The 27,169-nt window shown below is 34.3% G+C and overlaps 1 long non-coding RNA gene across 1 annotated transcript in view; it reads left to right on the plus strand.

The window, feature by feature from the left end:
* The window catches only part of LOC141579383 (uncharacterized), a 123,259-nt gene extending 99,142 nt beyond the window's left edge, over window positions 1–24,117 (plus strand). Inside the window, exons 2-4 of the long non-coding RNA XR_012510600.1 lie at window positions 10,641–10,783; window positions 23,103–23,210; window positions 23,780–24,117. This is a non-coding gene — a long non-coding RNA (uncharacterized LOC141579383). The remainder of the gene's footprint in view (window positions 1–10,640; window positions 10,784–23,102; window positions 23,211–23,779) is intronic.
* Window positions 24,118–27,169: the final 3,052 nt, after the last annotated feature.

Raw genomic sequence — 27,169 nt, forward strand, 5'->3', positions numbered from 1 at the left:
CCTGTTTTAGGCATTTAGGTTTCAGAGAAGCATGTTATTCAACAAATGTCAGTGGACAAACCACCTTCTGCACACTTGTCTAATTCTTAATATGCATAACACTCCAGTTTGCCAATACCCTCCAATACAAAGAAGGCTCTGGGTTGATCTATGTTGGTATAAAACCTTATTAAAGTCCTCTGGTAAAGAAGAGCCATCTATCCCATGGCTTTATGCTTTAACAACACAAAGAATTAACAGAAGCATTGAAACTAAATTTTACATTTAAATATAAGATTCTTAGTCTTTTCCGTAATGGCTGCACTAAACTACATTCCCATCAGCAGTGTAGGAGGGTTCCCTTTTCTCCACACCCTCTCCAGCATTGATTGATTGTGGACTTTTGAATGATGGCCATTCTGACTGGTGTGAGATGATACCTCATTGTAGTTTTGATTTGCATTTCTCTGAAAATTAGCGATATTGAGCATTTTTTTCATGTGCCTGTTGGCCATTTGTATGTCTTCACTGGAGAATTGCTTGTTTAGGTCTTCTGCCCATTTTTGGGTTGGGTTGTTTGCTTTTTTTTTTATTAAGTTGTATGAGCTGTTTATATATTCTGGAGATTAAGCCCTTGTCAGTTGCATCATTTGCAAATATTTTCTCCCATTCTGTAGGTTGTCATTTTATTTTGCTTATGGTTTCCTTTGCTGTGCAAAAGCTTATATAAGTTTAATTAGGTCCCATTTAAAATAATGCCATTTACAGCAACATAGTTGGACCTAGAGATCATCATTCTAAGTGAAGTAAGCCAGAAAGAAAGAAAAATATATGATATCACTCATATGTGGAATCTAAAAAATGAAGAAGAAGAAGAAAAAAGGACACTATGAACTCATCTACAAAACAGAAACAGACTTGCATAGTAAACAATATTATGGTTACTGGGGAAAGAGGGTGGGAAGGGGTAGATTTGGGAGTTTGAGATTTACAAATGTTAAACACCATATATAAAAATAGATTTTAAAAAAGTTTCTTCTGTATAGCACAGAGAACTATGTTCAATATCTTGTAATAACCTTTAATGAAACAATATGAAAATGAATATATGTATGTATATGCATGACTGGGACATTGTTGTGTACACCAGAAATTGATGCATTGTAACTGACTACTTCAATTTAAAAAAATGATTCTTAGGCAAGGTTCACATTTCCAGTAATCTCTATAAGTAGAATTAATGTAGAGAAATTTGTTTTCTATAGAGAAAATTTCCTCAGTCATATATTTGTTTTTATTATTTGAATTTGATTTCTCATAAGGTATCCCTGTATCTAAATTAATTTATAATATTTCTTATTTTTGTTTATCACTTTTGCAATTACTTGAAAAACTTTGGTGGATAATATTAAGTTATAGTTTCCATGGCTTCCAAAGCTTAGCTGTCCCATCTCTAATGCAGAAAAAAATCAATTAATTTTTCTTCAAAATACCAAGAAAATGTAAGCTCAAACTGCCTATTTGAAGCTATGTTCTAAATGAAGAAGAATAAATGTTAAACAAAATAGGTCTTTGTTCTTGGATGGCATTTTAAAAGGACTTCGTGCAATTTTACAAAGAAACGCTACGAATGAGCAGCTATTATGAAGTTACACATGGCATTGGCTGGAGACACCAAGGAGTCATATGTACATGGATTCAGCCAGCCCAATTAGAAAGTATGCTCAATTTCTTTTAGACATCACAGCTGGATGCAAAGGACTAATAAGGTAATCTATTATTTCAAGATGTGCACTGGCAATCATAATTTTATTCTTTCACATTCTGTCTGCAGCATAGGTAACCACTAGAATGTTGGGAGAATAAATGTGAACTATAACAGAAAATGGGGGCACATGGCTAGTACAATTCAGGAGGAAACATGGCTGGTCCTCATTTCTGGACTTAGTTTTCTCTCCTGTACATACTATTTCAAGCTGTGCCACTAGCAGCCTAATTCAGATCTATTGACCTGTAAATAAAATTACATATTTGACTGTTAAATTAACAAAGTAGATTAACTTTTAATGGATGGCATTACTCATTATACTTTGAAAAAATAAAAATCTTTATTAAAATACAAATCTCATTCCACATTGACTTCTTGTTAAATGGGCATTTTGAACCAGATTATCCTTTGGTTACCAAGGAATGCTGAATTGCTGCATGCTATGAATCATTGTCTGAAATAAAATGACAAAAAAATTATATAATTAACTCCATATGGCTTTTTCTTTGACTTATTTGATATAGGCCAAATTCTTACAATTTTCTCAATTAAACATTTCAAAATAAATTCTATTTAAAGAACCTACAAAAGTAACCTTGCAAATTCAATATAGGAATGTATGGTAATGGGTAGTTAAGAACATTCTGTGAATAATTAATACTCCTTTGTTGGTTGATGATTTATCTAGAAAGTCAAAAATAGAATTAATAAAATGTCAAGTTCCAGAAAAAAAGTAAGGGTATATAATTTTGACATATCAGGATACATAATGTAGATTTTCACAGAGCTTTAATATTATCTTGTATTTTAAAGGTATTCAGTTAATTTATTTAAATAATGTTAAAATTAGATAGCACTATTATTTGAAATACACCTGAGGCTAGAAATGAGAATTCGTTGTTTTAATTCTAGTCTGCCACAAAGTAAATTTGTATTTGTATGATAATGATATTGATGACTTATCATTTATTATAATTTTAGAAGAAAATAAAATTATAATAGCTGAGAAGAAATCTTTATCATAGGCCATTAATTATTCAGATCATATTTAGACTTTCCTTTTCTTTGGTATTTTAAAAGTGAATTTATTTTGGTATTTGATAGATTTCTTTAATATAGGTTTTTATTGAAGTATAGTCAGGTTACAATGTTGTGTCAATTTCTGGTGTACAGCACAATACTTCAGTCATATAGGAACATACATACATTCATTTTCATTTTCTTTTTCACCATAAGTTACTAAAAGATATTGAATATAGTTCCCTGTGCTATACAGTATAAACTTGTTTTTCTATTTTATGTATATTAGCTAGTATCTGCAAACCTTGAACTCCCAGTTTATCCCTCCCCTCCCTCCCCTCCCTGGTAACCATGTTTGTTTTCTATGTCTGAAAGTCTGTTTCTGTTTTGTAAATAAGTTCATCTTTTTTTTCCCCCATATATGAGTGATATCATATGGTATTTTTCTTTCTCTTTCTGGCTTAATTCACTTAGAATGACATTCTCTGAGTCCATACATGTTGCTGCAAATGGCATTATTTTATCATTTTTTATGGCTGAGTAGTATTCCATTATGTAAATATACCACAGCTTCTTTATCCAGTCATCTGTTGATGGACATTTAGGTTATTTCCATGTCTTGGCTGTTACATTGTTTGTTTTCTGAGGGGGAGGTCATTAGGTTTCTTCATTGATTTCCACTTGGAAGAGGTACTGGGGATTGAACCAGTAAAGTCTTGGGTGCTGAACATGTGCTCTACCATTTGAGCTATACCCTTCCCCTTTGGCTGTTATAAATAGTGCTGCTATGAACATTGGGGTGCATGTGTCTTCTTGAATTAAGATTCCCTCTGGATATATGCCCAGGAGTAGGATTGCTGGATCATATGCTAAGTCTATTTTTAGTTTTTTGAGGAATCTCCATACTGTTTTCCATAATGGCTGAACCAAATTACATTCCAACCAACAGTGTAGGAGGGTTCCCTTTTCTCCACACCCTCTCCAGCACTGATTGTTTGTGGACTTTTGAATGATGGCCATTCTGACTGTTGTGAAATGATATCTCATTGTAGTTTTGACTTGCATTTCTCTGAAAATTAGCGATATTGAGCATTTTTTCATGCGCCTATTGGCCATTTGTATGTCTTCACTGGAGAGTTGCTTGTTTAGTTCTTCTGCCCATTTTTGGATTGGTTGTTTGCTTTTTTTTTTTTTATTAAGTTGTGTGAGCTGTTTATATATTCTGGAGATTAAGCCCTTGTCAGTTGCATCATTTGCAAATATTTTCTCCCATTCTGTAGGTTGTCATTTTGCTTATGGTTTTCTTTGCTGTGCAAAAGCTTATAAGTTTAATTAGGCCCATTTGTTTATTTTTCCTTTTATTTTTATTGCTTGGTTAGATTGCCCTAGGAGAACATTGCTGAGAGTTTAAGGCAAGACACTATAAACCTCTTAAAAGAAAATATAGGCAAAACGTATTTAGACTTTCAAAACAATTTTAGTTAACATATTTTAAACTTTTTCAAAAGAGTTGAGTAGGGACAAGTTGATCATGTGAAGTTCCTTTTGGATATATTATTCTGTTACTTTGTAATAAAAATGTCTTTAAATTATTTCTGACCTGGAAGTTAATTAAATAGAAAAATTTTAATATATAACTTATTCTAGTAACTTCAAACTTCTTAATCACAATCTATAAAAAGTATATTTTATATTCTGATCCAGTATATAAACACACACACACACACAAATCATGTATGTAAACAACATAATAAGTGTCATGCCTGAAGTGTCCTCATATTCCTTCTAATCCTTTTACTTTTTTTTCAGTTTTATTTAGATATAAATAACATATAGCAGGGTATAAGTTTTAAGATGTACAGTATAATGCCTTATATTTTTCTTTTATTTAGTTTTATGGTTACATTTAAGTGTTTAATAATCCATTTTAAATTACTTTTATGAGTGGTACAAGTTAAGGGTCTAGCTTCATTCTTTTAGATATGAATATCCAATTTTCCCAGCACCATATACTGAAGTCACTACATTTTCTGCAATGAGTATTCTTGGTTCCCATGTAAAATATTAGTTGAACATACATGCATGGTTTTATGTCTGAGCTCTTGATTCCATTCCATTAGTCTATGTGTCTGTTTTTTGCCAGTACCATACAGTTTTGATTACTATAGAATTATTGACATTTCCTGCTTTGTCCTTACTCAGGATTGCTTTGGTTATTCAAGATCTTTTCTGGGCCCATAGAAATTTTAGAGTTGTTTTTCATGTTTCTTTAAAAAAAAACTATTGGAATCTTAATAGGGGTTCCTTTCAATCTATAAATATCTTTGGGTAGTATGGAGATTTTAACAACGTTCTTCCAATCTATGAATAGCTTTTCATTTATTTGTATCTCTTCAATTTCTTTCAGCAGTGTTTTATAGTTTTCAGTATAAAAGTCTTTCATTTCCTTGGTTAAATGTATTCCTAAGTATTTTATGGTTTTTGATGCTATTGTGAATGGGATTTTCTCTATTTATTTTTCATATAGTTCATTATTAGTGTATAGAAAAGCTACTGATTTTTTATGGTACTTTTGTATTCTGCAAGTTTACTGAGTTTGACTAGATTTAGCAGGTTTTTGTGGAATCTTTAGGATTTTCTATATATAGAATCACATCATCTGCAAATAGAAACAATTTTACTTCTTCCTTACTAGTTTTGATGTCCTTTATTTCTTTTTCTTGAGTAATTGTCTGGGACTGTCTAGGACTGCTAGTACTATGTTGAACAGGAGTAGTTAGAGTGGGCACCCCTGTCTTGTTCCTGATCTTACAGGAAAAGTTTTCGACCTTTCACTGTTGAGTATGATGTCAGTTGTGCACTTGTCATATATGGACTTTAATATGTTGAGGTAGATTTATTCTATATCTAATTTGTTAAGAGTTTTTGTCAGGAATGTAATCTTTTTACTTTAAACATTCCCTGGATCTTCACCATCTTGTCTTCTATATCATCATCCAGCAGATACCTTTCAGGTTTATGTTTTTCAGTTAGACTAACTTTAGTTTTTCCTTATTACCTTAACTCCATTCATGCTATAGCTCCAAATGAGTCATCATAACTGATCTATAAAGAAAATAACAGACTTCCATTTCCTGTCCAGAATGTAATGAGAATGTAATGAATGTAATGTAATGTAGTAAAAAAAATAAACCTTAAAAATCAACACTTCTTAGATCCACCTGAGAAGTTAGGTTACAGGGTAGACTACTGTCCTGTCCACCCCTCCCACCCCCCCAAATTGGAGAGGCAGATAGGTGAATACAGAGAAATACAACCTACCAGAGAAGAAACCCACAAGCATAAACATCTGGGATAACCCAGTACCAGGGCAGGAAAATCTAAATTGTAACTGACAAATTGCTGGAGGCTCAATGTAGACAATTCTAAAAGTTAAAACCTCCAGGGGGTACTAGTCATAAGGGGAGCTCCACACTTTTGTGAGTTCCATCTCTAGAATCTCTACCAGCTTCTCTTGGTGAAGACTGGAGAAAAATTTCCCTTGTGATTCCAGCAGTAGGTGAGGAAAAGTAGCCATTTGGAAAGGCACCAGGGCATGCTGTTCTTCTAACAAGACCTGCCCTCAAGAGAAGCTATTTTGCCAGAACTTCACATATTGGAATTCTATCTAAGCCTAACTAAACATAGAGGAAAAGAAATATGGAACTCCAGTCCTCTCTAGCAATCCTGTCCCACCAAATGATGGTGGGGAGGGAGGCACAAAGAGGGGAGACTAAACTGAAAGCACTTGTGAAATTCACAGCCCAGTGGCAGGGGCTCACTAAAAGACTGAGATGTAAGCATAGGAATGTATAGTGTTTCCCTTCCCCCATACCAGAACAGCACATTACTAAAGGGCTATTTACCAAGTTTATTTTACTGAGTATATCGTGTCTGGCTTTCAACAGAAAAATCACAAGGCACACTAAAAGGCAAAAATCAAAATTTGAAGAGATGATGCAAGCATTAGAATCAAACTGGGATATGGCAGTTATTTTTAAATTATCAGACCATGAATTTAAAACAACTATCATTAGTGTGCTAAGGTCTCTAATGGAGAAAGTAGATAACATGCAAGAATAAATGGGTAAAATAAGCAGAGAGATGGAAATGCTAAGAATCAAATAGGGATGCTAGAGACTAAAAAGAAAGAATACACAAGGTTTTATCTATTACGATGGTCTGAGAAATCATTAAAATAATGTTTTTTGTGAAGTACATTAAAACAGTATTTCAAGGAGAACTTGATAAGCTACATTTGAAAACAAAGAATCATAGATATTAATTATGAATTAAATATATTTAAGTAAATAAAATCAAATTATCAGATGCTGAGAACTATGACTGAAACAAGCTTGAAAATTAAGGAAACTAATAATTTGTAAAAATAAAGTTGAACTAGCTAATGCAGTAACAATATTGAACAGTTTCAAAGTAACTGTAAAGCATGTCATAATTGTTCCACGTGTATATCTATCCTTTCAAGATTACAGGTCAGATTTCCAGAATTGGTATTAATGTATCAGAATATATCAGTTTTTATATGCAAAATTTACAACTTAAGGAAAGATGTTTTTCTAGATAAAGGAGGAGAAAGCAGAACAGAAATACAAGGAAGCATACAAAAGACATGAAAAACTTCGATCACATTTGTTTCGGTAAAAAATTTCACTTCATGGAACAGGATGCAAGGCATGAAATAAGTGAATCTTTAAAACAATAATGATGAAGTTTCTTCCCAATGTCATTATAAGGATCCCTGGTTTAATCTAATTTAATCTTCATCACTTTATGAGTGATGGCTAACGGGGTGCCTACTCCAGTTCTTTTTATTTTGTAGATGAGCAAACAGAGGCTTAGAGAATGATACCCTCTTAGGTCACAGATCAGGTTAGTGGAGAGCTGGGCACAAACCTGAGTCATCTGACTCCAGTGCCTGTACTGCGCATCAGCTCCATTTATCCGTGCCCCAAGTCACTGCGGTATACCTATATTGACGGCTGGACTCCCTCAACTTGCTAGTCTTCCTCTGAAACTGTGCAATTTAAGGCCATCTTAGGCACCTCTCAGGCACCAAGGCTGTTCATTATCTGGCCATTGCTGGAGTAATGTTGTTCCTTGTTCTCCTTAGCCTGCCACTCCTCTGCTCTGCCATACCACAGGAATAGCTTAGCTGATTATGTTACTCTTGCCTATAAATCTTCAATGATTCACATTGATCTTCAGAAAAAAGCAATACAGAATCAATTTGTTTTAATGAAAATAATCATAATGCTTTGCAAGAGTAAATTGCTACAGCTATTGCAACTATATCCTATCTTTGTGGAAATAATTGATTATTTCATAAAATTAAATTGGTGGAAGTCTACTTGAGTGGAATGCAGATTGATACATGATTCTTCACTACAGAAACTTCCACACTAATTTGCACTTAATATTACATTTCTTTTTTGTGTTCCCAATATTTAACTCATGGATGGGTAATGAATAAAGTAGTGTATGAATTAAAATATGGCAATATTTAAAATTTTAAAAACTTTATATTAACCACTATTCAGATTATATATGATATACCCATATGGACATTTAAATCTTAATATTGTGAGATGAAAATTAATCATTAACCAATCCCTTCAAAAAATATAACATTGTAGAGTATTTTCTTAAAATGTTACCATGGAAGGAGAAAAAATTTTACATATTAAATAACAATCACTTTTTATTTAAAAACATATAGACTGAAGTTTAAATGTATGTAGATTTCTCTTTTGGAGAGATGTTCTTATGGAAAAACAAATTTTTTTCTGAATATTTGTTTAATGTTTAAAAATTTAGATTATTTGTTAAAAAGTTTAAATGTAGGGGGAAAAAGCCTTTAAAATCTTAGAGTAAAAGATGCTGAACTTGAACCTCTAGACTGCTCAGTTGGCAAGCTGAACTGAGAAGGAGCCACGGGTGAGAAACCTGCAGTCACACTCAAGTGAGTGTTGCTTTAGTTACCAAAGCAGATAACCAAAGGCAAAGAAGTAAGAATGGGGAACAATGTTAAAAGAGCAGAGAGTTGTTAGAGGACAGAGGCCAAAATGCTCCAGGCTTATGTAATTTGACTGGCAGAAAGCCAAACTGAGTTGTGTCAGATAGCCATAAGAAGAGGGTGAGAGAAAAGTTAAAGAAGCAGACATCAGATTCAGGCATTCATAAATAAATTTGAAAGTAATTCTTTTAAACTGTACATGCCCTAGCTGAAGACTATACCTATCAAAGGGTAGCAGCCCAGTGTCTGTGTGTGTGGGTGTTGTAGGACAGAGAAAAACAAAAAAGTGTGCTCTCAGTAAGGAACTATAGACTCCATCGTCTTCCTGAAATAACAGTATGTTTTGAATACTTAAGGAGAAAAAGAGTATCGAAGTGAACATTTGCTTGTCATCCTTTTTAGTTGACATACTGATTTACCTGCCATACACTGAAATGATGAGAAACTAGGAGTATATTGATGCAAAATAATAAATAATATGTCGTATGATTACCAAGACACTAGGTTTACTCAGATTCTCCCGAAGCAATGTTTTCTACAGCATTTTAAAAAATTGTTCCTGTGCGAGTTAATAAAATGTTGTTTAATACAATCACGCTCACTCTTCTATCATTCCTTAAATGTGAACATCTCATCCTCCACATCCTGATTTACACATCAGCTTGATTCCCCTACAGTAACTATGGTGAAACAAACCAAAAAAAAAAAAAAAAAAAAAAATCAGTTGCCTATCCAACAACCATTTCCCCTTTTCACTTCCTTATAGTTGCTGATTTAGTTGGTCTGGGAAACAGTGTGCCCTGTTCCAAGCAGTTAATCAGTTTGTTTAAGCCAACTGTTGTAATCTCACCCTTCTTTGACATTCTAGGAGTAATCAAGTGAAAAATTTCTGGGCAATGAGCATAAGGAACTTAGGAATTTTTTTATCTGTAACATAAATGGAGAGAAGGGCAAGCATTTTCCCGCACCCACTTCATCTCCGCTTGTGTGACTCACTTTCGTTAGGGTGCAATGCTTGCAGTGTCACCAAGAACAGGGTGAAAATACAGAAGGCCCTAGCTTCCTGATGATATGCTGAGTTTCTGAATGAACCCTCTAAAATGCTTGCTTACACTTCACTGCTAAGTGACATCTACATTATTTAAGTCACTTTCTGGATACTCTATTACCGGCAGCTGAAAGCATGATAATTGATATTACTTCAATATTCTTTAAAAACCAGATGAATGGAAAAGAGGAAATCTTTAATCAACAAATTAAAATTTTTGTAGGTATATTATTTGAGAATTATAAATGTTTTATTCAGTATACTACTACCATATGGACTGGAAGTACTACAACATTTCACTATATTGCCTTATTATGTTATATTTTTCCCCCATGGAAATAAGTTTTATTCTGCTGTATTGTAAAGCTGCAAGAGATCAGACAGCAGATGCTGTACTGCACTGCCCAGACGACCCCTTCAGATTGAGACATTGATTCCCTCAGCTTCTGGGAGAGCTGCAGGCTAACAGCTCACAGCTATGAATTTCCCTGGCCAGCAGAGCTGCCTCCTCCAAGGATATGCCTTATCTTGAGGGCAACTTGCCTCTGACTATTGAATGCAGAACATCATTGTAAAAAAAAAAAAAAAAAGATACCAACTTCAGTGCTCCCAGGGGAATTCGCTGAAGCTTGTTTCCTTTGTATCAAAGTTCAAATTCTCTCATTTCAATCTCGCCTCTCTCAATCTCTCACAAGTGTTGTTTCTGGGAGTACACTGCAATAATCCAGCTACTTCTTGTTTCTGATTTCTAGGGAATCTGACCTACATTGGTGCCAGGAGTTACCTTAGGAAGCAGATTCTAAACTGGCTTTTGGAACCTGGATTTCCAGTCAGTCAGCTAGCAATGAAGACCAGCTCACTGGTCAGAGGAGCACTGACGGCCTTTGGCTTGCAGGTGTGTTGAAACTGTGGACGCTCTCACGGGGGACGAATTGGTATGCTACACCTATAAAGGAATGCACTGGCGGATAGAATATCTAAGGTGTTTGTGAGACTTGGGGGAAAAAGTTACTCATAATAACTGTGGAAATTGGTGATTATATTGGAGGGATATATACTATATATATATGTATACTTTGGAGGACAATAAAAGGTGATCACTCACCAACACAAGGTAAAATATGAGGGTGACATGGTCCCCTTGGGAGCTTATTAAAGGGACTACAATCCTGCAACCAGAGAACAGAGAAAATGGAAGATCTTGCCCCAGATTTTCTTAGAAGGGTAGTAAAGCTAATCAAATGAGTCTGACTAGGAAGTAGGGAGACCATCAGTTTTGGGATAGGAGCCTCAGGATTACTGCACTCAAAGTTTTTGAAAGTCCGGGTTCTTCTGAACCCTCTAGGCTTACAGACGTGACCCACTTCTCTCGCTTAAACTAGCATTCCCTCCTTCCATTAAGTTGATTCAGAGGCCACTGCCTTAACAGACAATATGCCACTCCCCTCAGGCTCTAGCCTCATCTTTTATCCTGGCCATTTGACCAATAAGTCACCACTAGAATTAAGTGGCAATATAATTTGGTCAGGAAAATGTCAGATATGTTAAGAAAGAAAAGTGATTATAACCTAAAAGAAACTCTTTAACAGGTACCAGCAGAGTAGAGGGAATATGCTTGAGAACTGACCCTAAGTGTGCTGGATCAAGGAAAGTGGTATATAAAACTGGATAAGTGATACCTTATCAATATGGGAGGACTCTCCCACAATATGGGATTTAATGCCCTGATAGGGTCCCAGGAAACTGTGCTAATGCAAATCTAGGGTGGCTCTTGAAAGCAGCAGTGATTGATGACCTACCCTGTGTAAAGCAGAAATGCCAGAACTGCCTTGACGGAGAGTAAAAGAAGAGATCGTTGGCTTACAGAAGCTAATGTACTAGAGTAGATACATAGCATAATGTCAGAAAATCCACAAACTGACTAACATCAGTAAGAGAATCCAGAGGACACTCCATTTACTACAGCAATAAGGAATGCTCTAGGGAGAGCACACCAGCTTTATTGGTAATCACAACAGGGGCTGTCCTCTGTAGGCCAGGGATGAGAGTAGATGATGCTATTACGGAATTGAGTCCCCTAACAGTAGGACCCAAGTAAAGGCAAATTGTTGAGCATAAATATTGGCTGAGTGGCCGTGTCAGATGGTAGCCAGGGTAGTCTTAGACACAGAGCAATGGAAATGATTACTAGTACAGAACAACCCTAGGCACAAAATAGAAAGGCAGCAAAGATGTTACTCATTCTGTAAGAAATCAAGGTTGAATACCAGGAGCTTAGAACAGCAAATCCTCAAAAAAGTTGGAAGACCTTAGCCAATCAGGCTTGGAACCCATTGACTGAGAGACCAGATTCCCCAAGAACAAGGACCTGCAAGGCTACAGCAAACATACAAGGTTATAACCTTGCATGCCTTCCCCAATGGGACCTATGATCATTTATCCATATAAAGTGTGAATAGATTAAAAGGAACTTGAGCAGAGAATAATACCCTGACATTTCAAGGACAACTGGATACAGGGTCTGAGGTGAAATTGATTCCTTGTGACCAGAATTGTCAGGAGAAGATATATTCCTATTATACCATGGGGCCAAGAAAGAATATGTTTGCCATGGAGATGATCCATGGTGTCTTCTGTGGGTATTCCCCTGCCCAGATTTTATCATAAATTGACAAATATAGTGGATACAGCCTGAAAAAGGCGTGATGAGTGAGGGTGGAGAACTTTTAGGGATGAGGGTCTGGATCACCCCACTAGGTAAGTCACCTAAAACCATCAGAGTTTCTAAACAAAGAATGAGCAGTAGAGAAAAGATGAGATCAGTTGCAGTCCTAAGACTAAATACAGTGGGTGGTTTATAGTTTGTCCTATTAACCTTTCTCCTGTTAGTTTCCCCAGGAATAGGGAAAAATCAGAATTCCGGAGAATCCCTTCAAAAATGGGATCAGTTGATTACATGAAGCAAATGGTTCTTAGTGGTGCAAAGGATGAATTACAGTAGATGCTATGGCATTCCTCCCAGATAATCCTTAGGGCTAAGGCATTCACTTTCCCAAAACTGCCTTCCACCAAAGGAAACTGCCTCACTCGAGGCTCTCTCCTCTTCCCATGGGCAGTTGTCATTTGTGTCCAGTCAATACAGGGGTATGAAATCTAGATCACTTTGCCTAAAACAAGGACATCTCAGATTCAGAGCTTCCTGTAGAGCATTACAACCTCCCCTCATCCCAGTCTCTTCCCTTTTTAGTGGGAGTTGATCTGAGAACATCCCCTAGTAAACTACAGGCATGCAAGTCTCCATTTCACAGTCTGTTTTCCTGGAAAGACTACTTAAGACAGAGGTCATTCATTTTTACTTTCAGAATTCTTAGAATATTTTTGGACATTCTGTCATACAGTTTTGCTGAGGAAACTCTAAATACCAGAGTTAAAATGCACAAGTCCTTTCAAAGTTATCCATTCAAAACATACTTAAGAAAATCCAAATAAGATTTTCTTTGACATAGCCAACATCTCCAATAGTTATCAGAGAGCAAGCATTTCCGTATACATTAGCATTAAAATTAGATGCCAGACACCTTTGGTTATACGTAAGGATTGATTCTGTTGTGAAAGGAGGTCTGATGTATACCCAGGGCCAAGTATACCTACCCAGAATGTCTTGTCTTATAAAAATAAGGTAGGAAAGGGAGGGGGATGAGGTGCTGCTAGATACATTAGCCTGAGAAGAACAAAGAAAGGATATTTTCACAGCTTGGACTACATTTAGCAGACAGAGGGAGTTAGGAGATCTGAATTTTACTTCCATTGCCTCTGCCAGAGAGCAGAATCTTCAACCTAGAAAAAGTAAGATAGATGTATAATCTGAACAGAAGCTAAAGATGATTGAGGAGATAGTAAAAGAAAACTTATATGTTCTTCAGGGAATTCAATCTCCAACCACAGAAACAATTCTACCAGGTCACTGCAAAGAGCTGTAGTGAGATTGTAAAGGCAATGGTAGTAATTTCTGAGTAATCATGGCTAGCTGGAAATTGTGAAAGAAAAGTATGGGGGAAATGATATTTCAATTTTTGAAAGGGCAAAAATAATGGAAAAATTTATAACCTAGTGAACCTGGAACTAGGCCAAATCTTCAAATGGATTATTTAAAGAAGAGCCTGTAAATATTTCAAAAGGGAAGTAGTAATGGCTGGATATCAGAATGCTAGTCTGATATCAATTCATTTATTGATTCATACATTAGAATGCCAGATCAAGTGGACCCCATACATAGAGTATTTCAGAATTTCAGCAGGACATTAACCAAGTTTCATGGTAATCATACACACAAAATAAATCCATGAGCTAGATGAAGATTGAAATTTCAAATAATAAGAACACAATACACTCAGGTCAGCTGGGAGGAACATCCAGATCACTGTGGCTCAAGTTTCTTCCACTGCAAAAAATTAGGACATATTTTTATGTATTTTCCACAATGATATACATGGCCCATGTATCACTTTTAAGCATCATAACAAATCGAGAAAAAGACAAAAATTCAGAAGATTTCTATACATTATCAGGATAATATTAACCCAAATATGAGATTATAAATAATAAGCTAAGTATTTAAGTAGCAATATTCCATGGTGAGAGCACTGGCTTACTGCTGCTGTTCACATCAAAGAGACTGGGGTTTCAGCTGATGACTAGAGATAATAAGTAAATCATTAGAAGAAGCATTCCAAAAGGATAATTCACAGGTCTGCCACCTTCATAGTAGGATTATTATCCAAATCAAAACAAAGAGAGTCCCAGCTATGGACTTGTGAAAGTGAGTCTTGAATCGTGTGTATGGTTCTGTTATTAAGAGAAAAAGAAAAAAAGAGCACCAACATTAAACATTTATTGTACACCAAGCACTATATTAAAGTCCTCAGAGCAGCCAATATTTTTTCATTTAATTTTTGTAATAATTATTTGAAGTAGATAAAAGTATTCTGGTTTTACAGCTGAACAAGCCAAATCTCAAATTGTTTAATAAATTTGGCTAAGCAAACAAAGTTGTATGTGAAAGAAGTAAGATTTAAGCAAAGTTTGTCAAACTCCAAAACTTTCTAACTTAAGCCCTGATATAAAACTCTTATGTACTGATATAAAACTCTGAATGTCCTTAACAAAGAAACTCAAACCCATGGAGAGTGTGGCTTTGTAATCTGTAATACCTGACCTCTTAGCACTTCTTTTACTATCATTGTGACTATTGTAACAGAGTCATAATTCTCTTGGTTTGTGTTAGGATATTTTTTTCTTCACCTGCATGGTTGGTTCTCTCTCTTCTCTCTCTGGCAGAGCTCGCTTGCTTGCTTTCTCTTTCTCTCTCTCTCACTCTCATTACCTCCCATGAGTGTGACTTAATGCCAAAATAGTACTTACAGCAAACAGAACTATATGACAAATGCATATGTCCTCCACTGTTTCCAATTCATTAAGATTCACACCTAGAGTTTAATGAGTATTGTCATCATATCACATGATTCCTTAAGTAAGCTTATTCTATATATTTTTGATAGCAAATGCTTTGAAACGATTGATAAACTGCTTTAGATTCCTTAACATTATTTAATTGCAAATACTTTTACTAAGTGATGTCTTAGGGATTCCTTCTGTAACTTTCTATGTTTATACACACATGTTATTTTATAGTTTTTTTAATTTCAGTTTCTAAGATTTATCAGGATCACTATAATACAAAATCCAGCTGAAAGTGATGAGTGAGAATTCTGCAAGACCAAATGCCTTAACTCCATGCAGACCTTCAGGTTGATAAAGACAATTGAGAATCATTGAAGCAAATAGCCAATAATGACAGAGGTAAACAGGTAGATTTTGAATCTACTGGAAAAAATAAATAATATTTATATCACGAGACATTTATTTTTGACATGAGGTCTCTTGACTCATAAGACTGCAGGCTTCAAGCAGGTTACTGCATTTATGTTTGACCTCAGTCCATGATGATAGATTCCTGGAATCCTTTGAGGTGTTCATTTAGGCCGTGGACTAGAAAGGCCACCAGTCCTTCAGTTTTGGCCTACTACCTAGCTTCAGGGTGCCTGACCTACATTGTTCCCCGGTGCTATTCACTGTCTTGCCCTCTGCGTTTAACTAGATATTCCTTCACCGAAGACCCTGAAGCATTATAACAGCAGCATCTGTTGTCTGGCTGGCTCAAGAGTAACACTTTTCAAAACTTGTGTATTTAAATTCTGCTGCTTGGTAAAAATAATGGACAAAATGTTCATTTCTTTACACCATGTTTAGAGAAGCTTCTTATACTTTGATATGGTAGAGAATCTGATTCACAATTAAACTGGCACATAATAAACTAGTACTAAAATATTTAAATGTTACATTAATGAGTGTCCCAGGTTTTGAGAATATAGTGTAGTGGGTTGTGCCAAGCTATGGACTTTTTATGTTATTATAGCTTCTGAGTTCCCACAGAGGCAGTGGCTTCATAAACCAGAAAATAACTCAGCTATCAAAATCCTAATCCTCAAGGGATTCACATTTGGAATAGAAAGTTTGTGTTATTCACTGGAGAAAAGAATTATTAAATGCCTAAGTATAGCATGAAAATGGAATAATTTTCCAGACTTTAAGCATGGACTCTGGTTTTCTTACTGTGGCCTATGATTTATTTATTAATGATTTATATTTATGAAGTGAAATAAGATAACTCTAATCTGTTAAATATGAATTTAAGCATTTTCCTTCAATTTGTGAAACTATGAAGCCAAAGAAGTATCTCACATTGGTTTATTTTAAGAGGAAAAGACAAAAATACTATGAAAATTTATAGTGTTTCTCTGTTGAGAATAGATTCTGATCATTTTTCCATCCTTAAATACTTCTTGCATTCTGCTGTAAATTGCTTTACTTGGTACAAACAGTAATGCTGACTTATTACAACTTGTGCTATACTTACGTTGCTTGGCTCACTATAGCCTCTGTACATGTTAATGTGCTTAGAAGCGCTGTCACTGACACCACGTAGGAACCATATGTAGTATCTGCTGCAGTGGCACTGCTGGAAGAGGTTAACAGCTGTTGCCATGGAGCACAGAAACCAATAGAAATGAAAATCTAGCTTAAGTTATTTGAAAAGTGAAAATTATTACAGTGACGTTAATGAATGAGTATACAAACCTAGAATTATATATTGCATTCTCTTTCTCTATATATGTGTATGTGGTTGCCGCTCACTATTAATTAATCATCCCAAAACCCAAATTAATTGAAATACCAATGATATGACTTATCTGTGCTAAGCACTTAGTTCTAACAGAACCCTTATGAGGTAGATATTTTTATTATCCATTTTACAGTTTAAAAGTCTGAAATTAAGAATTTAAGGAATTTTTCCCATGATCAGTCAGCAGGTAAATGGAGTCAAGATGAAAACCAAGGTTGTTGACTTGAGTTTTCCTGTTCTTGAATATGCCCTTATTATATTCTAAACAGAGCCTTTCTTCTTTAAGGAGTCCCATATTTAATCAAATATATCATAAGAATATAAAGAATATGTGTGTATGTATATGTATATACATATATAGTGGATAAAATAGCTACAGCAAGAAAAAAGCCTCAGGAAGAATGATACAAGTTCTGTGCAAAATAGGGTGATTTAGAATATGTCTATAAGTAAAATAATACAGAATCTAATCTTCCAAATAAAGCTATGTCACAGTTTTCCCTCATACATTAATTCAAGGAAAAAGTATTTATTTGGCACCTCATGACATACTTTGGGAACAAATGAGGATGAATCAGATACCAGCCTATCTTCAAAAATCTTATTATAATAAAAGAGATAATGTATTACACGAAGAATAAGAGCAGAATGTAATAATGAAATGCCAGAAAAAAAGTATAAATAAAACAAATGCTGTGGGAGTTCTAACAGGAGAGACATCGACTTGGAAGATGAGGAACAATTTCATTAGAAAAAGAGGAAAAGTACCATTTCCGCTAGCTGTGTGAATATGGACATATCAAAGTGGAAGGAAAAGAATAACCACAGAGAAGGAGGCAGTATTTATATTTAACAAGATGTGTTAAGGAGCAGAGGGGGAGGTAATTTTAAGGAAGTCTGGAAGCTGGGAGGCTGCAAACTTCTATTATTAGCAGGAAATCATATGAAGATGTTTTTGTAGGAAACCAGCATGTTCAGAACTGCACATCAGGGCAGCAGTGTGTAACAAGGACCAGGGTGGGAATGTCTAAATCCTACCTAGTAAATGATGGCTACTTTCATACGTGCAGCCTAGACTTCTAATTTAATGGTAGGTACCATATTGCATAGGCATTTACACATCCCTCTGGTAGAGAACAAAAGTAGTATTAATTTTGTTGTCATGTAGAGCAGAGATCAGCAAACTAGGGTTTATGGGACAAAACCTAGCCTGCCACTTTTTTTCTGTAAAAAAGAAAAAAAAAAAAAAACAAATACAGCCATGCTCATTCCTTTATGTATCATCTATGGCTGCTTTTACTCTGTAACTGTAGAGTTATATAAATACCACACAGAACATGTGACCATACCAGTGTCTCAGTCAAAAGTGGAAAGATGAATTTCAATCGACTCAGAAAGCATTTTGAATAATAGTTCCAAGAAAATCCTGAGAGAACACATTTCTTTGTATAAATGAAATACCCCTATGTGTTTATATAAATAAGTATCTCATGTATTTCATTCATTTCATTTGTCTGAATGGCACCCACGGGCATTTATCGATCACGGTGTCTACCTGTGATCTACCTATGGAATGTCCTTGTGCTCTTTCTGCATTTGTTTGTTTTATACCTTTTGCAGTATATCTTGTTCTCTTGATTTCATTGTTCCTGTTTCCCTATGTTGTTAAGTGTTTATTCTTTTATGGAGGGATATAAATGTAGATATAATTATAAATATAGATATATAATTATGGGTGTGACAATGGCAATGGATATGGGTATAGACAGATACATATCTTTTCTACTTGAACTCTTAATATGTAAGACATTAGAGATATTTATTTCAAGACAGTAATTCACACATAGCTAATCTCAGGCATCTCCCCTCCACTCTAGAAGATCATATTCCTTCCTTAGTCATGAAACTTCCAATGGAGTTTTGCTTCTTTTAGAGGTTATATTAGTTTCCTAGGACTGATGTAATACATTGAAACATAACTAGTGACTTAAAACAACAGACTTCAATCCCATCTCTGTCCCTTTCAGTCCAGGCTGGCAGTGTTTCTGCTGGTATAAAATTCTCAAAATCCTATTTGTCTTCTGTGAATTTTGAGGCGATCCATGCCTTTAGACACTGAGATTCTCCATAGATCCTTTCTGGATAATTCCATCTTTATTCCTGGCTTCTGCTGAGTTGGTTGCTGGATCCATAAATCACATGCGTAATTACATGTTTAACTGCTACCTTAGTAAATAGTTTTTCAACTACACACTTGGCCCTGTTACCTATCTAGATGGGCTGAGAATTTTCCAAATCATCAAGTGCTGGTTCCTTTTCACTGAACAGTTCATTATTCAGTTTATCTCCTTCTTTTCAGAATATACTATAAGCAGAGAGGAGAAATCAGGCTGTACCTTCTAAACCTGGCTTAGAAATCTCCTCAGCTAAATATCCAAGTTAATTGCTTACAAGTTTTGTCTTCCATTCAACAGCAGAAAACAATCCAGCCAAGTTTTATGCCATTTTCCAACAAGGATGGCCTTTCCTTTGGTTTCCAATAGCATAATTTTCATTTCCATCTGAGGCCTCCACATTTGGGTACTTGGTACAGTAGCACCCAGCTTCCCAGTACCAAAATCTGAATTTGTTTCCTCAGTCAAACTTGGAGGCTTAAAAAAAATCAAAAATCTTTGTCTCACAGTTTTGGAACCTGGAAGTTCAAATCAAGTAGTCAGCAAGGCTATGTTCTCTCTGAAGGCTAGGGGTGGAGTGGGTGGTGATCCTTCTTTTGTTTCTCCCAGCTTCTGTTAATTATCAGCAATCTTTGGTTTTCCAGTCTGTCTCCATTTTACACGGCCTTCCTTCTTGGGTGTTGGTGATTCTGTATCCAAATTTCCCTCCTCTTATAAGGACACAATTCATACTAGATTTAGGGCCTATTCTAATCTTAACTTGATTACATTTGTCAGGACCCTACTTCCAGATAAGGTCATATTCACAGGTTCCAAGTGGACTTGAAGTTTGCGGGGACATACCTCAATTCAGTATATGGCTTAATAAAACTATGTTGAGAAACCTATGGAAATTCCTTTTGAAATGGCCTAACTCTAAAATATTTAATTTTCCCAGCAAAAGGATTTAGATGACTCTCTGTTAACACTCATTAACCCCTTCACAAAAAAAGACAATTCAGGCTTTATGTAAGTCATAAGTCATGTATGGGTCTTCTCTTTTCTGGAGGAGATCCAAACATGAGGGTTTAGGAGGCCAGGTCTGAAATATCTTACTATGTGAAAGGAAAAAAAAACTTTTTTTAATGAATAAATTCTCAGGAAAATTGACGTCAGCTACAAAAACCTAAATTCAATCTGAGCTTGGAGGCCATCTGTGCCTCTGAGGGTATCAATTACCTTTTAGACACCAGCTTGATCAAACCAAACAAAAGAATACAAAGCATCCCAATCTCTCTTCCTCTCTTAAGCCACCTCTTATTGCAGAGGTTGCTTGGCTTCAAGGATTGTTGGACTGTGCCAAGGGTCTTTGTGTAAACATCAGGTTTTGTTATGGGTCTATATGACAACAGATCTCCTTCCTTTCTAAGTGATTGTGTTGGCATCAGGATATGAGCTGCCTTCATCAGTCACAGATCAAACTCCAATACGAACTGGACTGCACATTCGCTAAAGAGAGACTTCCTGAAGGGAAAAGAATTGGCACCTGATGTGCCGAATGGGTTGCCAATACTCTTGTTTTATTTCTGTGCATCATTTTATGCCATTCCAATATAATGTGTGACTGATCACCCAGAGATTATATTTCCCTTTCAGCACATTCTACCCCAAAGCAAATCTAAGATTGTCACTCTACATACATTGTGAAACTTAGCTCTGCTAATGCAACAGCAAATTAATAAAAACAGCAAGAACCATTACAGTTATTAGGTTGCCATTCATCTATTTAGGTATTTATTCTTTTTTTTTTCATTAATTGCATGTCTACTACATGCCAGTTATCTCTGCATATGAAAAAGTTAAGAATCTGATTTCATTCTTCTTAAAACTTAGTTTTAATAAAAAAACAAAATTCTACAGGATTTTTGATGGTTTTTACTCTTGTACATAAAACACTAACATAGTGTTTGATTAATCTACCTTGAATAAATAATCTGCAGACACATTCTGCATTCAAGAAGGTTTGGAGTTTCTAGAATGTTAGCACAGACAAACCTCTTGTGGCATACATTTTCAATTTTAAATATGCAGGAAACCCTCCACAGAATAGAAAATAATTTACCTTTGTCACCATAATGGTCAGTATAATTTCAAACTTCAGAAGGGTCTACTATATTGCCTATTTTAATGGAAATTTTCACCAAGAGTAGATAAATCGACATCCTGAATCTCAAAAAATAAAACAGAATTGTCTTCCAAGTAACTTAAATATGTGCATATTCTTTTTTTCTTTGCTTATTACGCTGCTATGGTGATTTTGTGTCATATGCCATGCTAATTTGTTCCCGTACTTTAAAAAATCAAAGTAAATTAAACTGGTGAACAAACATACAATTTGCCAATTAGCATAATAACAATTATCATAATATGTCAGGGAAAATCAAAGAGAAGTAATATATAATCTTAATTTATTATCATTGTGAAGAAAGCGTAACTGGCACTAATCCCCTGCAAAAAAAATCCTCAACAGAGATGTCTGAATCTATCAGAAGATACTTGTTCCTGCTTCATTAACACTCATTAAGATCTGTGCTTTAATAATACTGCTGTCTTTCAGTCATACAGTTAAAAAAAAATCGTTACAAAGAAAAAAAAGAAAAGGAGAAATCAAAATTTAAAAAACATCAATTCAAAAATTCCACCTTATTTAATTTCATTAATTAGTTTTCTCCATAATATAATTATAAATCTAAAAATCCACTTCTTTTTTGTTTGTATGACTTGAGTTGTTACCTTAAAAGTGAAGTCAGTCTGTTACACATCTATGCACAAATCCTTAGTTAAATCATTTTGTGTACACACTTCTGAACAAGTAACAGTGTAAATCTCTTCCATTTCAGTTCACAAAACGCTGCTGCCTTTTTTTTTTTTTTTTTTTTTGGTCTGTGACAATGTATTATGTAGGTCAATTAGCAAGACAAATGAAAAGTAGAGGATACAAAATATGGACCCAAATTCAGAATAGGTGATTAACTTCTTCAGTTGAATGGAGCATGAAAATGTAATTCCAGATTTTTCTTCTTTATTTCTTATAGTTGTCATACCACACAAGAAACTTTCATGGCAATTGAATCCCAAGAGTAAAATGAACCAGTATTACTTTAATTTAGCATGTTTGCTACTGAGTTGCCATGATGTCCTACAGTTATGTTTGTAGTACAAGATTTCATTCTTCACAAATTTCTAACAAGCAGTTTTCAAAAAATATTTTATCATATTTTAGATAGATATTCATTCAAAACAGTTCTTGTTTTTCATTTTAAAAAGTCTCCAATTTATCTCTTCAACTGACTAGGTTTTTAAATTTTATTTTACTAAGCAAGATTGCTTAATATTCATGTTATGAAATAACAGAGAGAGATAGAAAGTGGAATGTTTTCATATTAAATAATGTAATTTTCCTTAACATTTGTATTTTCTTGTTGCTCTATTTTTGTATGTAATGGCTGTCTATATAGATAGATAATTGTCTATAATCCTTATCATAGGTACAGTTTTTGCTGTAGAGCTCATGTGTGTTATTTTAAAATTAATTCCTATTTAGTTATGGTATTTGTTCCATAATGAATATCTTATTTTTTCTTATATTTATGAGTTACTTCTGGTGTGGAAATGCAATTTTTGCATTTAACTAGTATTCAACAAAATTACTAAACTTTTAATTATGAAGTTACTCAGTAGTTTTATGTATACATAGACAATCATATACTATGGCAATGTTAACTTTTTTCTTATTTTCCTATTCTTATATTTTTCAGTTATTTTTATCGTCTTACTGAGTTGGCTAAGACCTCCAGGAAAATGCTGGATAAATATCCAATTTATGAATATAAGTCAATGGTAATGGCCATTTCTTGATTTTACAGGTAATGATTTTTATACTTCCTCATTTAATATAATGTTTCCTGTAAATTTTGGGCTCACATTGTTTATAAGGTTATGGAAGTCCTCTCCTTGCCATAATTTGCTATTTTCTCATGAATGGGTGTAGAATTTTATCATAGGATTATTTTCTGCACCTATTCATGTAGTCATTTTTCCACCTTTTTTTTATATTTAGTACAGTATAATGTAATCGTTTTTTGTTTTTTGTTTTCCCCTAATCTTAAACAACCTTTGTATTCCTGGACAAGCCCAATTGGGTAAGGATGTAATTTTATTTTAAATCACTGATGCAATCTAATTCCTATTCTTCTGCTAAGGATTTATATTCATGAAATTGTCTGCAATCCTCTCAATTTCCTTATCTTGTATGGTGGGCAGCCTTTAAAACAGTCTTCCTTGGATCCCTGCCTCCTGGTATTCACACATTTGTGTAATCCTTCTCTGTGATGTGGAGAGTATTGCAGAAGGGATGGGATGCCGCTTTCAATATCAGGTTCTAGAAATACTGTGACTTCCATCTTGGTTACTCTCATGCACACTTCTCTCTCAGATACTTTGTGGTGAGCAGCCCTGTGCAGAGAACCGTGCAGCAAGGAATCATGTCTTCCTCCAACGACCAGTGAGTACTCACCACCTGCCAAGAGCCACGTGAATGAACTTGGAAATGGATAGTCCTCCAGGTAAGTCCTGAAGTGATTGTAGCCCCTTTCAGACACCTTGATTATAGCCTAGAGAGAGATCCTGAGCCCGAACCTTACAGATAAGCAGCTGAGATTCCTGAGCCACAGAAATAAATAATAAATGTTTATTATTCCAATAACAAAGATTTGGGGGAATTTTTACATCTGGTTCTGGAAATAAATTTATACTAGCATTAAAGAATTTTATTTCCCTCATTCTCTACTCCCTGTACTTTTCTACTCTTGATGAGTTTGTTAAAGATTAAAACTATTTCTTAACTGTCTGGTAGAGTACAACACGTATTCTAAACTAGCTCACCCTTGTGTTTTCTTTGTGGGAAAAATTTAAATTACTGATTTAATTTTTAATAATTATAGGAATTGGGAATATTTTTAGTCAGTTTTGATAATTTACATTTTTCTAGGAAAGTATGTATTTTAAATTATATTTTAAAGACTACTGTTATGGAAGTTCTGTTCCTTTTATGTTCTAATATTTTACTTATGCTAATTGTTTTTCTTGATTCAACTTAAAGATATATCAATTTTATTAGTCTTTTCAAAGAATCACCTCTTGTGAGTTTTCAAATCCTATTTTATCTTGTTTTCCTATTTTATTAATTTCCTTTTTTTATGGTTTCTTCCTAATTACTGTGTGGTACACTGATGTTCATTTTCTAATTGCTTAAGGCATATGCTTAGTTGTTTAATCTTCCTTCTTACTGAATATATGCGTCTTAGACTGTAAATTTCCCTCTAACTACTGCTTTACCAGCATTTCACAAGGTTGATAGGTAGTATTTTCATTATAGCAATGTAATTTCCATTTTGACACCATCAGGACTCAGATTTTATTTAGCAAAGTATATGATATCTAGCTTTATGAAGATTTATTTGTTAATCATTTTGTGGTTTTTGATTTATGACAACTGCATTTTGGCAAAAAAAACCAAAAAAAAAAGCCTTGGTCTGTATAGAGTCTGTTCCTTGGGATTTGTTGGCTCACATTTTAATACATGATTTATACTCAATTCCATAACTAACTTATACATACTTAAAATCTATATTCTCTAATAGTTGGCAGAATGTTCTATATGTCAGTTAGATCACATACTGTAATTTTTTTACATCTTCTATATCTTTAATAAATATGTTGCTGCTTGATAAATTACTGAGATGTGTATAAAAGTATGCCAGTATGATAATGGATTTATCACTTTCTTGTTGTAATTTTCTGTTATTTATTTTATCTATTTTGAAGCTTCCTTATTAGGTTTCTGAAATATGTAATAGCTGTATCTTTCCAATGAATTAAAACTTTTGCCATGATATGAATACAGTCTTTCTATTATCACCTGTTGCCTTAGAATCTAGATGGCAATATATATATGAAACAAAATAGATACTAAAGCATGATTAATAATTAACACTTTCTAGTGCATTTTTCATGATTTTATTTTAAACCTTTCTCTACTTTTTGGTTTCAGAATGTCTCTTGATAATAACATTTTTGGAGATTGTGTGTGTGTGTGTGTTCACTAGTCTGTTAATCTATGCCTTTTAAATTGAGAGCTAAATCCACTTAGATTTATGTTTACTTTATAACTATTTATCATCTTGTTTTCTGATTTCTATCTGATACCCTATTTCTCTAGGTGTCTTCTCAATTATTGAATACTTTCAAATTGACTTACCTTCTTACACTCTGATCATTAGTTCTCATTTTTACTAGTTGGAAGATACATATTTTCTTTCCATACCTTAGGTAGTTACCATTGAAATGTTAACCTGTGATGTTAGCCTTACAGTGCTTTTTTAAATCAATAATTTTTCTCTCTGCTCAATAAATATAAGGATCATAAGCTACAATAATGCCAACCACATGTCCCTCATTCCATTTGTATGCTATAATTCCCAGGTCACAAAAACTATACATTAAGTGATTTTTAATGTACCAAATACTTCTTTAGATATACCCTCATATTTACCATTGTATTTACTCACTGTTTCTTCTTTTTCCTCAATCTTCCTTCTGAAATGAGTTTCTTATCAGAGTAAATTTTTAAGGATTTCACATAGCAAAGTCCTCTTGGTTATAAAGTATTCGTTTTATTTCATCCTCATTTTTTAAAAATAGCTTTAGTTGATACAAAAGTTAATTTTATTGAGATTTTTCTACAGTATTTTGATTACCCCACTATCTGAATTCCTTTTGTGACCTTGAGAATTCAACTTTCACCCACAATAACTTTTCTCTTTTGTTTCTGATTATTTTTTAAGTTTTTAAAATAAGTTTTACCAATGTGTCTATAAAATTTTCAGTGTGAATATTTGTGTGTATCAATAATTTTGTAAAAATATCTGACATTATTTCTTTGGTTGTCACTTCTCTCCTATTATCTCTATTATCACCTTTAGACTTCAATTTAGAAAATTTTTTAACCTTATTCTACTCCCGCATTTCTTTGATTTTATGATTCTTTTTCTTTGTCAAATGTGCTATTGTATGCTTCCAATAATTTTTTTTATCTCAGATATAAAATTTTCCACTTGTGCAATTATATGTTTTTCTTTTTGAGAATCCATTTCTCCAAATTTCTCTCTTTTCTAATTCTATCCACATTTCCATAAAATCCTTTAATATATTGTTTTAATGTATTTGCAAATTCCAAAAGTTGGGTCATTTGTTGGTCTGTTTCTATTTTTTTCTTTTTATTAGGTATTATATTGTGTTTCTTCACACATCTCATAATTTGTTCTGTTTTATTTTATACTGGATACTTTAGATGAGATAACGTAGTGACTCTGGATTTTGTTAACTCCTTCTAAAGAATGTTGACTTTTGTTCTGGCAGCCCATTACATTTCTGTAAGATCACTTGGATCTTACTAAGGCTTAGCTTGGTATTCATTATTGTGAAATTTTTTCTGTTTTGCCTTTTGTTCTAGAATGTTTTCTTTACTCCTGGGGCATGGTCCCTACTCCTAAAATATAACCTTCCTGGTGTCTTAGCCAAATTCTGATGTTGTTCACTAATGTTTCTAGGCTATTGCTGGACAAGAACTCCAGTATCTATCTCTCTTGCACAGTGAAATCATCTCCAGAATCTCTTTTCAGCCACCATGTCCACAGCACCTGCTCTCTTCCAGGGCAAACAGAGTCTTGTCCTACACAAGGACAAATTAATATTGAGCCCCTACCTTGTGAAATTGCTATGCAGATTTCTGAAGCCTATTTCCTGTAGCTTCTTCTATGATCCC

This window comes from Camelus bactrianus, chromosome 2, assembly GCF_048773025.1.
Source record: "Camelus bactrianus isolate YW-2024 breed Bactrian camel chromosome 2, ASM4877302v1, whole genome shotgun sequence".
NCBI lineage: Eukaryota > Metazoa > Chordata > Mammalia > Artiodactyla > Camelidae > Camelus > Camelus bactrianus.